Source organism: Styela clava, chromosome 8, assembly GCF_964204865.1.
Source record: "Styela clava chromosome 8, kaStyClav1.hap1.2, whole genome shotgun sequence".
Lineage (NCBI taxonomy): Eukaryota > Metazoa > Chordata > Ascidiacea > Stolidobranchia > Styelidae > Styela > Styela clava.
The window spans coordinates 484,103-499,604 of NC_135257.1; positions in this window are offsets into that span (position 1 = coordinate 484,103).

Here is a 15,502-nt window from a genome sequence, read left to right on the forward strand (position 1 = left end):
TGCAAATGCCCATGGGTGTAGATGTTCATGGGTGCAAATGTCTGTGGGTACAATTGTACGCGGGTGTAAAAGTACGCGGGTTTAAATGCATATGTCCGCGGGTGCAAATGTACATGGGTTCGAATGTACGCGGGTGCAAACGTACACGGGTTCAAATGTCCGCGGGTGCAAATGTCCGTGGGTGCAATTGTTCGTGGGTTCAAATGTACATGGGTTCAAATGTACATGGGTTCAAATGTCCGCGGGTTCAAATGTCCGCGGGTGCAAATGTACATGGGTTCAAATGTCCGCGGGTGCAAATGTACGCGGGTGCAAACGTACACGGGTTCAAATGTACGCGGGTGCAAATGTACATGGGTTCAAATGTACGCGGGTGCAAACGTACACGGGTTCAAATGTCCGCGGGTGCAAATGTACATGGGTTCAAATGTACGCGGGTGCAAACGTACACGGGTTCAAATGTCCGCGGGTTCAATCTATATGCGGGTGCTAAAATCCATGGGTGGAAATGTATGGGTTCAAATGTCCGTAGGTGCAAATGTCCATAGGTGCAATAGTATACAGGTGCAATTGTCCTGGGTTCAAATTACGGGTTCAGATGTACGGGTTCAAATGTACGTAGGTTCAAATGTGCTGTCACCGAAAGATATGATGGCTTGAGGGTTAATTTATATCAAATTTTCACGGTGTTATGATGCTTCTAGTAAAAAATGGGTTTGGGCGGCTGCTTTTAATTAAAGCGGTAGGTCTAGTTGAAAAACACATTAAATATTAATGCTAACAACTGCAAAGTGATATTGCAACGCAAACAAGTTAACAGAATCTGTTGAAATTGTGATAGCAATGCAAGTTCTTTACAAAATAGTTTTAGAATATCAACCACAACTTTAAAATTTTGACTGTGGGCAAGCCAGTCGATGGAAAATTACAAAAATTTGAGTTTTTCTTTCAGCTGTCCAATTTGACAAATTTCCAACTTTACACATATCACTTCCACAGAATTTCTGTTGCTCATATTTCTGTTCCTCCTGTTTTTCATTTATTTCGCTAAGAATAGCTAGCTTAATTTTCCAACACCTCATCCCTGCCTTTTGCCTTTCTTCAAAATCCATCTTTTTTCTTTCAACTATTCTTTCCCCCTCTGGGAATGACAAACATTCAATATTGATGGGACATAATCAGCTGATAATGGATTATCGTTCTTATTTCCTGAAAATAAATTACACACTAATCATTATTTGTACAGTGCCAAGTTTGTGTATGTCGCTAAGAGCTTCTGGTTATTTTCTGCATGACCACTAGTGTTAAACTTGATCTATTCAACTTTTCACTCTCATTAATAGATTACAAGCTAACTAACGAAACAATGTCTTCTGACCATTGATGAAGATTTCTTACAAATTAGAAACGCAAGTATGCCTACCAATAACGATAGTTTGTCCTATGTTTTCCATTAAAATGACGGAGCTTATGAATATTTAAAGAAATCAATAACGGCACTTCATCACCCACCACCAACGAAGTGCTGTCCCCAAACGCGAGCGAGATGTCTGGGACACCAACCAGTTCTCCCAATAGATGATATCCACCTTGCGCGACGTTCCGGATCTTTTGAAAACAATGGAATATAACTGAAGATCCATTGCGTTGTTTATACGTACAGCTCAATACGAAATAACTATGTTTAACAGCCCAGCAAAACGGAAACGAATAACGCGACTTGCAACTGACAGGAGCGAGGTGTGGACGTTTTTGTTTTTTTGCCGTACAAATTGGCGGCGTAAACAAAGTCACGTGATCCGTGCAAGTCCTCTATAGTTGAATTTATACCACCCAGAAATGAAATATTTGGTATAACAATGCGTAGGCAAAGCTAAATTCTGGATGTAAATTATCTGGCATTGAGATTCCAAGTTATGTCAACTGTGGATATTTATTATGACTTCGGCAAAAATTTTTTGTTTATTTTTGTTTTTTCAAAACAGTTACACTCAGGGATATTTGCATCCACGTACAAAAATGGGTGTGCAACAACTACGTATCATGTTGCGATCTTAGTACGTTTTCCAACTACACACGAGTTCATTCATTACGCGCTCATACAAAACCTCGGTATTATATATCATTGTAACAAGACGCCAAAATAAACTATTTGAAAATAAATCAAGAATATGGATATCCTTGCCCAGTTTCATTTTTTGTGCGTTAACGTCAAGTACAAAAAGACTTACTAGTATATATATATATATATGGAAATTACTCGTTGGTGGAATTGATACTATCACTAAATACTGATTAGGATTTGCATCATTACTTAACTATAACAGCGTGAACCAGATGCGACCTGGTAACAACGAAAATTGGATTTTATTTGTCTTTCGAGGAGTTGTATTAACGTCAAAGCTGGGATTACTTAGGTTACCTTTCCCATTATCAACTTTTTAATGGAAATAGTTGAATATTCTCAATCAAATGGATACTTATGAACACGTGAAGCACAGAATTAGAGTCAGTTACACCAATGTGAATATATACAATCAGTAGGCGCTTCATTGGTTTTTTTTTATTGTCTTTCTCAATCTCTACGTCGGGTAGTTTTACGGTTAGTTGCATATAGAGAAAGCACATCGTCAAGTAAATAAAAAATTAACTCTGTCACTTCCGAGACAGTTGCAAAATGGGCTGTATTGAGGCCTTTATTTCTTAGTTTTCGTACGGTTTTGGGTTTCGAAGTTTTACCAAATGCAAAGTCTTAAATCCTCAACGGAAAGTATTGATAGAATAGTTGCGAGTTAGTCATTTGTTTCTAGTGACAAAGGTACAGTTAGCCACAGATCGGAAACAAATCATTGTTTTCGGGAATCTGTATAGGAGGAAAAGAACTACATAAATCAGAAGTTGTTTTGAGGAAAAACATATATATACATACATACAAATTTCGTTCAAAAGTAGTGATCTATCTAATGAAAGTAAAAACTTTTAGGGAATTATTGTAGGATAAGTCGTATTTTGATGATCTGGTTCCATTACATTTGAACCCACGTACATTTGAACCCCCGACAATTGCACCTGCATACTATTGTACCTATGGAATTTATTTTTTGTATTACGAATATAACCCTAACCCATGGGTTTCAGCACCCGCATATAGATTGAACCCGCGGATATACACATGGGTTCAAATGTACGGTCACCTGATGATCTATGATGTCTATGTTATATCCATAAATATACTCAAGCATCCTGAACAGTTGTGTGTTTACCCACGAGCAAACAACTCTACTGTTTTCCAAATTAGCATCTGCACATTTCTATCACTGTGTGCGTGTTACACACATCACGAAGCTCAGATGTCGCTCGATAGCTTGCAGAAGAGGGATGTTTTTATTTGCATCATGCGACCTTTTCATTTTAAGACCAGTGGTATGAATTACTGAAAAATGACATGGCATACTCAACGCAATTGGTGAAACAGTATGTTCTATATTATATACAATTGAATGACTGGTACCGGTGGCAATTAATGATGACACTCCAGTTGCCCCAGTTTATTTATCTTTCACTCTGTCCTGCTGTCCAAATTGGGTGTTACCATTTTATATTCACCACGCGTACCACTGGATAATGTCACAAAATTGACTCCTAATTCTAGATTTACATTTGCAACAAGATCACACAAACAGGAAAACTATGAAACAAAGCAAGTTTCCTTCACTGCAACCACCTCGGGCAAGCAATAAAAATAGACCATGCCCTATTGCTCGTAGTAGAGCAGCAATAAATTCACGCAAAAAATTGCCTAAATTCACGAAGCAAGATAGTCTCACATGTGTGCGGGCATTCAATAATGAGGGGTTGATAGTCATTATATATATATATGTTTTGCCAAGTGTCCGATCAGCTAGATCAGGGTGGTCCAAGGTTGCGAGGTTGGCGGGCCGCAAAAACTTTTGAAAATGTCTCGCAGAAAACCCAAAAGTACTTAAAACATCGCGAATTTACTCACTTTAGATATATTTAAGAATAAGATTTTACAGTTCTGATCAGTTTTCTGAGGAGGATATATAAAGCCTTTAGTTATTTTAAAATTGCTTGCCGATAAATACCGTGGTATATTCGGTATCTTTTCTTGTGTTTGGTTTTGTAATGTCTTGAAATTATTTTCTTTCGTGACAGATATTACTTGAAAACACACCAGACACTGTAGTTTAAAGTTGTTGCGGGCAAGGAAATACGTTTCCTCCCAGTTTACCTCGGTCACCTTTTTTCACACTGATGGTATGATGAACTGTTATATTTGGCCAAGTTTATTACCTGGAGCAGACCGCAGGTTCTATCGTCGAAGAACAACCAAGTCCGTCTAAATTGAGACTCCGGACCCAGCTAAGAAAATGGATCGCGCGGCGCTAAGTCAGCTCCGCGGTTCGTCACTGCTGTCAACATAGCAAACGATTGAAAATCGAGGAGTGTTTTTACTAAAATAAAGACACAAAACGTTTCTCCAAATGCGGAGTTACTTGACGCGAGCTTAAGGTTCTAAGTTTAGATGAAAAGCGCGACTCATCTCATCGGCTTGGTTCTGTCTGCACAAGACAATTCATTTTCCTGCTACCGATCACAGGTAGTCATTCCCCTATTGGCGCCGTCTTGGCGTTTATAGATACAAAATTGAAATCCCTTGATTTTAACAAACATTAATCCCGACATCGGGGTTAGGAAAAGAGCTATTCCTAGTTGAAATAGTTTATAAATAACTCAACAATTTTCTGCCAATAAATACAAATATCTGCCAATGATTTAGTGCACGCTAAAGTTGTTCTGCGGGCCGCAGTTTGAACTACCCTGAGCTAGATCAAGGATGCCCAACCCGCGGGCCGCATGCGGCCCGCCTGACTGTTTTTTGTGGCCCACCCCATAAGGTTGTAAGCAGACTTTTGATGTTTTTACTATGTTCCATATCAATATATAGGTTAAGTATGTTTCGTGGTTTTGGTGTGATTATTGCTGTCATCTATCTGCATTCGAATGCCGGTTCTTATTCTTACGTATGTGTCAAGTCTTGCACCCTGGTGGACATCAACGTAAGTTTTTCTTATTTCTCGCAAAACTGTGCGTTCTGTTCAACGAACTCGAAAGATATTGTGCTATCATTGAGGACGAACGCTGAGCGCAATTATAGTCACAAATCAGTATATATCGACTATTCGTTCAGAAATCTTCGTTATGTTACTTCATTAAATACTTGTATTGGTATTGGCGCGCATTATGTCATTTAAACATTAAAGCAGTATCATAGCTACTGAAAATGAATGAATAAAAATACTAACACTCAATTTCGACGTGGTGTGTGTGTTTCTTGCGTGGTCCTCAAAAACCCGCAAGTGTATTGTGTAATGATTGAATCTTTGAATCGGTCGCCCGCGAGTGTTATGTCCACGCCCTGTTTACCAGATTCGAATATCAAGCCGAATATTAGAATAGCAGTATATTATTGGAATATTCGGCTTGATATTCGAATAATTTGCCAGCCCTACCCAGTAACTGGAAAGCAATTATTAATTTGATTATGTTAATAAACTCGCCTTTTATGTATTATGTAATTACCTACATCGAAATCAGAACTTATCTGGTATTATTAATGTTTGGTACAAACGTTTGCGGCCCGCGATTGATTTCGTTACGCGAAAGTGGCCCGCGAGACGGAAAAGATGGGGCAGTCCTGGACTACACGGACAACTCACCAGGTCTATCTGTAGTCGAGTTGTCTCTGGTGAGTTGTCCATGTGTAGTCGAGTTGTCTGCCTCCAATTTCACATGTCTCGTGACAATGATCTACTCTTCTCCATTCAATTGCAACATGAATTGAAATACTTAGTAATCCGTTTCATTCCCTTCTCCATTATTGAAACAAAATTCAAAAAACAAGCCCCGCTTCTACCAGACAGCTACGAGTTAGTTCAGTGTCACCGCGCTGTGTTACGGTACCGGAACTGCCCTATCTTTAGAAGTTCCTATCTTGTGACAGCGTGAACTGAAATTGCAAGATGGTCCGAATCACAACTGTAGTAACACCAACGATCCGAGTCACTACTGTAATATAACACCAAGTACGGCACTATTCGCCATTCACCATCTCCAAATCTTAACAAAGCAAGGATTCCATTACGAACCACCGACGCGTCCGCAGAACGTTCGGTGACGTCATAGCAAACAAAAACAAATCTCACAGAGCCAACAGAAACATTTGAAATAAATAAAAGTAATAGCCTTCTGGAGTAAAATTTCATCTTCAACCACTAAAAATTTAAAAGCAATTGGTCCAGTAATCAAAGAGAAAAGCGACTTTTTAGATTTTCCACTAGGTGTCCAAAAAGTGTCAAAGAACAAGAACAACAACATAATATTGAAACGATCCATAGGTCCACTACGTGTCCAATAATCATCAACGACGAGATGCCCAAGTTAGAATATAGAAGTGAATCCGCAACCAAATATTTCTTGATTGAAAAAGCGGCATTATAAAATACTAAACATAAAACAGAAAGCGCCATGAGTTTTGTTTTGGGATGAACCGCGGCAGATTAAAAACCCTTTATTAGACATTGCAAACTTCATTAATTCCTTGGGCCTGAGGCACACCTGCCGTGTTATAAAACTACAGACTTGAAATAAATTTTACTCAGTGGGATTTTATCGCAAACTTTGATTTCTCTAACAGTAATTTAAAATTGATCGAGTTGTGATGGCGCGGAGTAAGAGTTGCAAGGACAGTTCATATTGGTCTAATTTGCAAGAATATAGATCTAAACAAAATGTAATCGGGAAGTTTACAACACATTTTTATGTTCGCGGATTGCCGTGTTTTTGGAGTAGTGTTGCTTTTTTTTATCGACGCAATAGCAAGTTAATTTATCACAATTAAATAAATAAAACGACCATTTTGAACATGTATATCGGTCATGCATTGAATATTTTATTCAACCATTGCAAAAACTATTACATATCCGCTGGAAAAGTCGCTCTTTTAACGAGTGACGTGATCTCAACAATTGACTCAGAAGCCGTACCGCGGAGATTCTAGGGAGATATATATGTATTTTTGATTTACTAATAATAAACTTCACATGCATTTCCATTGTACTAAATTAAATATACTTTCTGGGATTTTAAACCAGATCTTTCTAACGACGATAACGAATTCGCATGAGCGCAATATATATCAAAACAAAATATAACGTGGTATTTTAGATCGGTAATGAGTTCATTTTGGCGTGAGTCGCCGCAACCGCGTGTTACCTTGGACACAAATGAATTTAAATAGAGAGACATTTTCAAATTATTGTAGTTGTCATGGATTGAATATTACGAGACAGAAACATTTATTATACCGTGGAAATTTTTTCTTAACGAACATTAGACCGTTTCGGGAGCTGTTGCATGAAAATTTCCGATTTTGTTTTGTGACCTCTCACACTCATACTATATCCGGAATCTGGTATGCGTTTCGATGTTTGAATCCGCCTTTCCCGCTAACAGACAGCGAGCGGCCTTGCAGAGCTATGAGATGGTATTGATTTTGGGGGTTGAAACTAAAATTTCACCCATTTATTTCTTTTTTCTACTTCAGGCTTTCAACGGGACAAACCACTGTCTGGTATTTTTTTTTGAGCTTTATTCCACTGTGAAATATCGGCGACGAGACGTGTTTTCTTAATCGCGACGTGGGATTTGATTCCTATGGGGGAAAATGCACTGGGGTTCTGTGGGACATGCTCCACTGGGCAAAATGCGAAAATGTTTTATCTACCAAGTGCTATATATGCGAGTTCTAGAGATGCGTTATGTTTTATGTAATATAAGGGTATATATATATCTTTTGGCCCATGCCCCAATATGGAATATATCCTATAGATTCCCAAATATTTCGGAAAAGTGAGTTATTTGCTTTCGGCCGGAATTAGACATATTTCTTGTTAATTTATAAATGTTGGTTTTGTTGTTTTATTGGACGCAGTTAACAGCTTGGTGATTGAAAAAAAAATTACACTTCCGTTTTTTGTTCTTTTTGAACAGAACTCAAAACTCTTATTTGATGTTTATGGCCTTTTAACAAAGAATCGTCGAAAATGGAAGTTTCAAAACTCATTTTCAAATGATTGAAATTAGGCATAATCCAAAAGTAAAGCAATGAATTTATTTTAGATTTATTTTTAGAATCTGACATATTCAACAAGTAATTCTACAGTGCAGAATCTTTAGATACGCGTGTCTCGTGTACAAGTTTCGCCAAAATGGTTTTATTTTGCCAATGCAGAAAAATTGTTTAGGAATTTTTTGGATAGATATTTATCCTTAAATGATAATAAAGGGATCCTCCATTGATAAATACTCAATACTAAATAACAACCAGCTTGGCTTTAAAAATGAACATTGCGCATCTCACTCTATTCTAGATATTGTCAGTCAGTATAATAACATTGCGGAGTTGGATTAATAGGGTGCAGTGTGTGATGCAGTACTGTTGGATCATGGGTCGGCAACCTGCAGCCCGGATACGGCAAACAGGGCGAAATCATCTAGCCCGCGACATATTGATTAGTCATTGCAAGAATACGATTCGCTGTTTCTTCTTCTTAAATTGTAAATTTAATCATTTCATCTCGCGTTTTTATTATGATGAAATAAACCAATTTTGGTCAGATCATGAAAGTGTGCGGTTGTGAATCATTAGTTGATTATGAATCATATGTTTTATCAACGCAAAACTAGATTACTATAAACTTATGGATCATTACACAGGGGAAAATGCCATGTTTATACTGACACAATTTGTCACGAAAAGGTATCGCAAATAATATTTTCACTGATGAAACAGAGAAATTTTTCTCAGACACAAACAAAACTTGTGAAGACTCTATGAAATCAAGCTTTGCCATAAGTGAGATGATTGCGAAATTGTCGCGTCCTTTCGTTGAGGGAAGATGAGAGTTAACAAATCAGCCTTTCGCACACGACTAACGGACGAGAGTTTGTATGCTGTCTAAAGACCAGCAAACCAACGCAAAATAGGGCTAAATATCGAGTTTCTCACCGCTACAAAACGGTGCCAAATATCCAACACAAGTAAACGAATATGTTTAATGTCTCGCTTGGTATAAGATTCAAGGGTAATTTCAACAAATATATTCAGATTTACTTTGTTAATTTTTGTATAACAATTTTGTATATAATTTGTTAGTTTGCGGCCCGCGCCGTCAATAAATTTTGAAAAGTGGCCCGCGACATATTTTGAGTTGGAGACCCCTGCTGTAGTGCTACCGCTGTACGAATTACGTTTGTCGTTTTATGTCATAAAACAATTTTCGTCGCAATAAAACTGATGTATATATTAACATTTATTTCGTCAAAGAAAGGAAGGGTTAGCGTGCCTGCCCTATAAAAGTGGTTTACCTTTATTAGAGCGACCCAATTTTTTTTAAATAATAAATTTTGGTAAAAAATAATTTTGTTACTTCCCACAAATACAAATAATATTGAGTAGGCTAACCCTTGAATACTAAATATAAAATAACCAATACAATTTACCAAAATATAAAACCTGTAACGTTTTGATTTTCAGATTTTAGAATTTTCAGACGACCCGTCTTTAACTTTGCTTAGCTTAGATAATCAAAGGATTCTATTTTGGAGGTAGAACACTGAATCAGAAAAAAACATTCAGGCAAGCTCAAAGGTCGTGGAACGTTTTGTAAATTTCGAAACGTGAGACCAGGTAATAAAATATTTGTATCGTAAATATGAAAATTTATATAGGATATATATATATTTTATACGTGAGGGCGCGATAGAAATACAAACAGAAGACCGTCAACAATCGCTTACACGAAAGTTCACATACTAAAGTCTGCAATATTGTCCACTTGCCCATGCGTCGAAACGTGCATATATATAAGTTTTATGATCACATCAGCTTCATGTAATGTAAATAAAACTTCAAATTACTTAAATCTGGATAGCTTTCTCTGGTATGAAGTTCGTTAGCGAAAACTCGTATACCGCCCAGTACATTCTGAGCCCCACTTTGGTTGATGCACACCCAAAAGGGAACTGCGGTTACAAGACAGGTTGCGACACGTGAACATATATATAAATATATATATGAATTATACTGTTATGTCATAAACGTTGTAAGAGCAGCATATCATTGGTTCCTCACGACTTCCCTTCCCCGGTAAAAATGTGTTTTCAGTTTTGTATTTTGTTCATTTCGTATGTTATTTTTCACTGAATGGGAAAAAATAAACTTGACTATGACTCATCGATGAAGTTATCGATGAGCATACTGTTATATTAGAGCATATTGGTATATTATACCGTAGTACGATAGTTGTTATAGTATTTTACAGTGGCGGCGCGTGGTCATTTTGACAACCGGGGCAAGCTACTGCGGGACCAAGTCACCCCCATCTACGGGGACAGGATGAGCGCTGTAAGTTCTCCCATCATTTTATGAGTATAAAAACCATTCCATCGGTAACAACCAATCGGCAAAAGTGACAATTTTTAACGATAAGAAAGTGTCTTTAAAACCGGTCCAAGTCAAGGGATTAATAAATATAGACATAGTTTATTTTGAAACCTCTTTCAAAAGGAAAGGCAATATTTACCCAGATAAATACAATGACATATTAACAGAAACTTCGGGAAGGCAGACAAAACCTAAAATAAGGTTTAAAACGTTACTATGAAGAAAGGAAAGGTAATGCAAAGATAAGGACATGCGTCGCTCACTCATAGATATATATGCTGCTAGACTTCTACTGCTTGACAATATATGCAACACGCCGCGGTTTCTTGGAAGCAAAATGCTCAATAACGCGCTGATTAAAGTCATGCATCCCAGAAATACCGTCTCTGTGAATGGATAAAACAGCCAAGGAATTTAATCTATCTTGCTTCATTGTGTTTCTGAGATACGTTTTAATACGCTTCAGCGTGCTGAATGTTCGCTCTGCGTCGGCGGAAGAAATAGGCGTCGTCAAAATGATGTCCAGAATTTTGCAGACGCCGCAAAGGTAGTTTTATCTATGAGGAACCCATAGAGCGCGCAAGTTGATGTGATGTTCAAAAAAGTTTGATTGGTGTATATACATCGCAATTCATTTTCCAATTTACCCACGTTTATCATGGGGTAAAATTTGGAGACAGTAACCAACAAATGGATGGGAAATTGACGTGCAAATTTTGAAAAATTTTTGGGGTTCATCAAAGAGAACGCGGCAAGGTGTTCAGTGCGCAGACGATCGCCTATTTGATTCACCAGAATGTCACAGCATTCCTCTGCAGACAAAATCAAACGCTGCGTTGTTTGCCCGCGGCGTAAAGAAGCACTCCATGTGTCGTCGTATTTTATTGTTTCCCGGATACAGCATCGCAGAAGTCTGAAATACACGACTGCCCAGACGCTCCATCCATTAGCCTTGACTACAATGCGCCGTATAATACATCCACGTGATAGAATATTGTGGAGAAAAAAGCGAGAAAAAAGGGTAGAGAGGGGTATCAAGACACATATTTTTAATAACGAGGTTAAATTGGTGTGCATAACAATGTAAAAAATGCGCATGAGGAAAATCTTCTTTTATATAAACTTGAACACCATGTTTCGACCCACTCATGACTGCCGCGCCGTCATAAGTTTGAGCTATCAATTTTGACTTCGCGTTGTAAAGCTGTAACACTTCTTTCAGTACAGCCGATATCCCGCAAGCCGTGCGATCAACGATTGGTACAAAGCTGTGAAATCTCTCGGTAGGTTTACCATCTTTCACAAACCGAAAAATCACAATATCTCAATTTCCAGAGCCAAATGTTGTAAATAAATTTTATACATTGAGTCGAGCAAATCATTTTGGATATCCTTAGATGTCCCTTTTGAAACAGTTGCGGCATCAAGATGATCTCTCAATACTGTATCTAGGGATGCGGTGTATTCCACCATATCCAAAAATACCCCTCTATTAGAAGAGCCAGCCCGTTCATCGTGCCCACGGAGGGACAGCTCGTGACAACCAATGAACTTCAAAACATCTATCAATCGACCGAGAACATGGCGGTTTTTCTCGACGTTTTGGTTGTGCCGACGAATAGAAACCGCGCGTCCTTCATCCAACTATGCTGCAATCAGGGATGGCCATTTCCGAATACTAAACTATTCCGAATACATTCTAAAATAATGTTTTCGAATCTGGAATTCCGAATACATTCTAAAATCGAAAATAACACATTTTGGTTTTAGTTGATTAAAACCCAGTAAATTAGGAAATAAGCTTCAATAGAAATATCAAAATGAAGCCACAGACCAACAGTATATGTACACAAAGTAATTGATAGTTTATAGTTATTAATAAAAAATAATAGCAACTTGTGACACAGTCAGTTTATTAAAATTATTCACTTTGTACAAATGACCATATGAAAAGATAACCAAAGAGTTGTCTGACGCTTTCTATCATTGGTACCATGATATTACGATAATAGTCGAGTCTATTGACAAAAATACTACTTGTATTCAGATAACTGTGTGTATTTTCTGAGAGTAATAAAATTTATTGGCAATACAGGCAATAACAATCGAAAATCCATTATGCCTTTGAAAATTCTAATATTTAAGCCTAGAGTATTCTACTACCTACCAGTATATTTGTATATAAATTTATGTGAACCATATTGTTATTATGTGTAACATATTGTTGTGTTTGGAGTTAGAAATAAATTAGTAGAGAATAGATGACCACCACTGCCAGTGCGCAGCCAGGATTTTCGAAATCGGAAATTCTCATTGCCGCCTGTAACACACACCGCGATTCCGCGCTCGTTAAAAGAGCCGTCTTCTTGTCAGCGTATAATGATCATTCTGTTACGTAAAATATTCAATCCATGACAACTACGAGATTTTAAAATATCTATATATAATAATTTAATGTGTCCAACATAACTCGCGGTTGCTTCTTCTTACGTCAAAAAAACATTACTATTCGGTCCACGGCAATCTGTGACCTAAAATTACGAGATAAACTGCCTGATGTATTTCATTTTAATACGTATTTTTGCAATCTTGACAACTCGTTATCGCCGTTAGAAAAATATCAAATAATTATATAAAATCCTGTTAAGTGTAGAGAATAATTCATTTCATACAATGAATATACATATAAAGTTTAGCAGTAAATTAAAACTACATATTCATCGCCGCGATTATGCCACCTGTTAAAAGAGTCGACTTTTACAACAAATAATATAACAACGAATATATATTTTTCTGTCGTGCAAGGTGATGAATTCGTGACCGACACGGGCATATTTAAAATGTCTTGCTCTTATTAATTTAATTGTCTTCAGTTTAACCTGCGGTTGCGTCGACAATATAAAATCCTCACCACTCTTATATACCATTGCAATCCGCGGCCATAAAAATAAAAACGCGAGATAAACTGTCCGATTAAATATTGTTTTATCCGTATTTTGCGAATTCGGCAAATATTTAGATGTACTTGTTAACAGTGACTCCGCTCGATCGAAATGCTCAAAGTAAAATATCTCAGAGTAAAATTTATTTCATCACAATAAAATTGAATGAATATACTTTAGATTAATTATATTATAACATTCTCACAACCAGGGAAAAAGTCGCGTTTCAAACCCTGTATCGTGTTAACCCGAAAATATTCGACGGCAATTTAAAGTAATGGATAATCAGGCAAATCCCGCCCTCAATTAGTGACGATATGTTTCTAAACGCCGACCAATCATATATGTGTTTATTTTCAGTATTTTAAATTGCCGCTTTTCAATCAAAAAGTTGCGTTATCTTCAAAAACTCGCCGCCGATGAACGTATTTACCAGATTCACAATTCCTTGCGCGTACAAAAATAAGATGAAGGTTATCGTTATCGTGGAACAAATTTGTGGAAAATTTTCGTTTCAGAGAAAATAACACAATCGTGAAGCGGTTTACGGGCCTAAATAACACGTTACGCTGATGAGTGATGAAAACAATCACGCGCAAGTTTCTATCGAGAATGTTTTCATTCAACGGAAACGTCTTGAAAGCGGCGTTGAAAATGCGCGACGTCACACAAATATCCGATATTCTTATGAACGTGAATTCCGATATTCGAATGACGAGATATTCGAATACATTATTCGAATTGGCCATCCCTGGCTGCAATATTAACATTTCCGAATGTTCGGTATTTTACCGCATTGTCCAGATGCTCCATAGAAGATTGATGATCCCTGGCACGCTCAGAAAGATGTTTAAGATCTCTAAAACCAAATTTACACCAACGTGAGTCACGGGCGGTAGCAAAAAGTAGGCAATAAAAACAAAAAAGTGCATTTTTGTCCTGGCTGTAACACAACCATTCGTGTTTTTTATATTAAGTTTCTGCGCAGAATGTACGCCGACGCTTTCCTCCGTCATGGGATTGTTCCAGTGAACAACTTTTTGGTTGATAAGGCCCAAGACGTTGTACCTCTAATTTTTGTTCCAGCGGCAGCTGCGAAAACGGAGTGCGAAGTAGTGCATCAACCTTATTCATTATGAGGTCTAAGACTAAGAAATGCGAAGCCGGAAAGAAGTGAGGACCTCAAAAGGAATGTGGAAAATCGAAAGCAAATGGACTAAAGGTCTCTAACTGATTCAAATAGCGAAACAAGCGACAAAAACGAAGGCGAGGAAACCATCAACTCTTCAAGCAACCAACGAACGAGAAGGAATGCGTGAATATGTCAACACGTTGTTGTAAGAAACGTCGGCATTGTGTCGTCATAATTTCGGGGCTAGCCCCGATGATTTAGTAAAAGAAACAGAAAACAAACGCGGCGAGTGGAAGATAAAAGAGAGAATACGATATACAATGAGCAACCGGGGCAAAATCGGCGTCGCCCCGTCGACGTTCGGCGAAGGCTTTGCGAGCGAAAAATGAACCATGTCGGGAGAATATGGCCAGTGTAGACAGTCTGTGCAACCGATATTGAGGTATTTTTCGAATATTTTTTATTATACCGAAAAAACAACCGGGGCATTGCCCCGGTTGGCCCTATTGACGCGCCGCCACTGGTATTTTATTTGTATGAATCAATGTCGAATTTATTGGATCTTCGCTCTTGGGGGAAACCCTTATTCTCATTCGTTCTGTCTGTCTTTGTATCGAAGCTGTAGCGTCTTAACGGCTTGTTTCACGCGTGGGTTATTCTGTCACTCTAGGTATGTGCGTTTCACCATAGTTAACTGAATATTATGTTAACTATGGTTTCACCGAAAGTCCGGATCGATGTTTTGTTTCCACGGCAGCAGCGAAAAACGCGCCGATCGTTGATTTTCGACATTTTCTCGTCAACTAAGTCGAATATTAAAATTCCGAGAATGCTAACCTCTGCGGAAGGACCGTCTTACATCTCGATAGTCCCATTTTCCTATAAATTTTCGCCATTCGT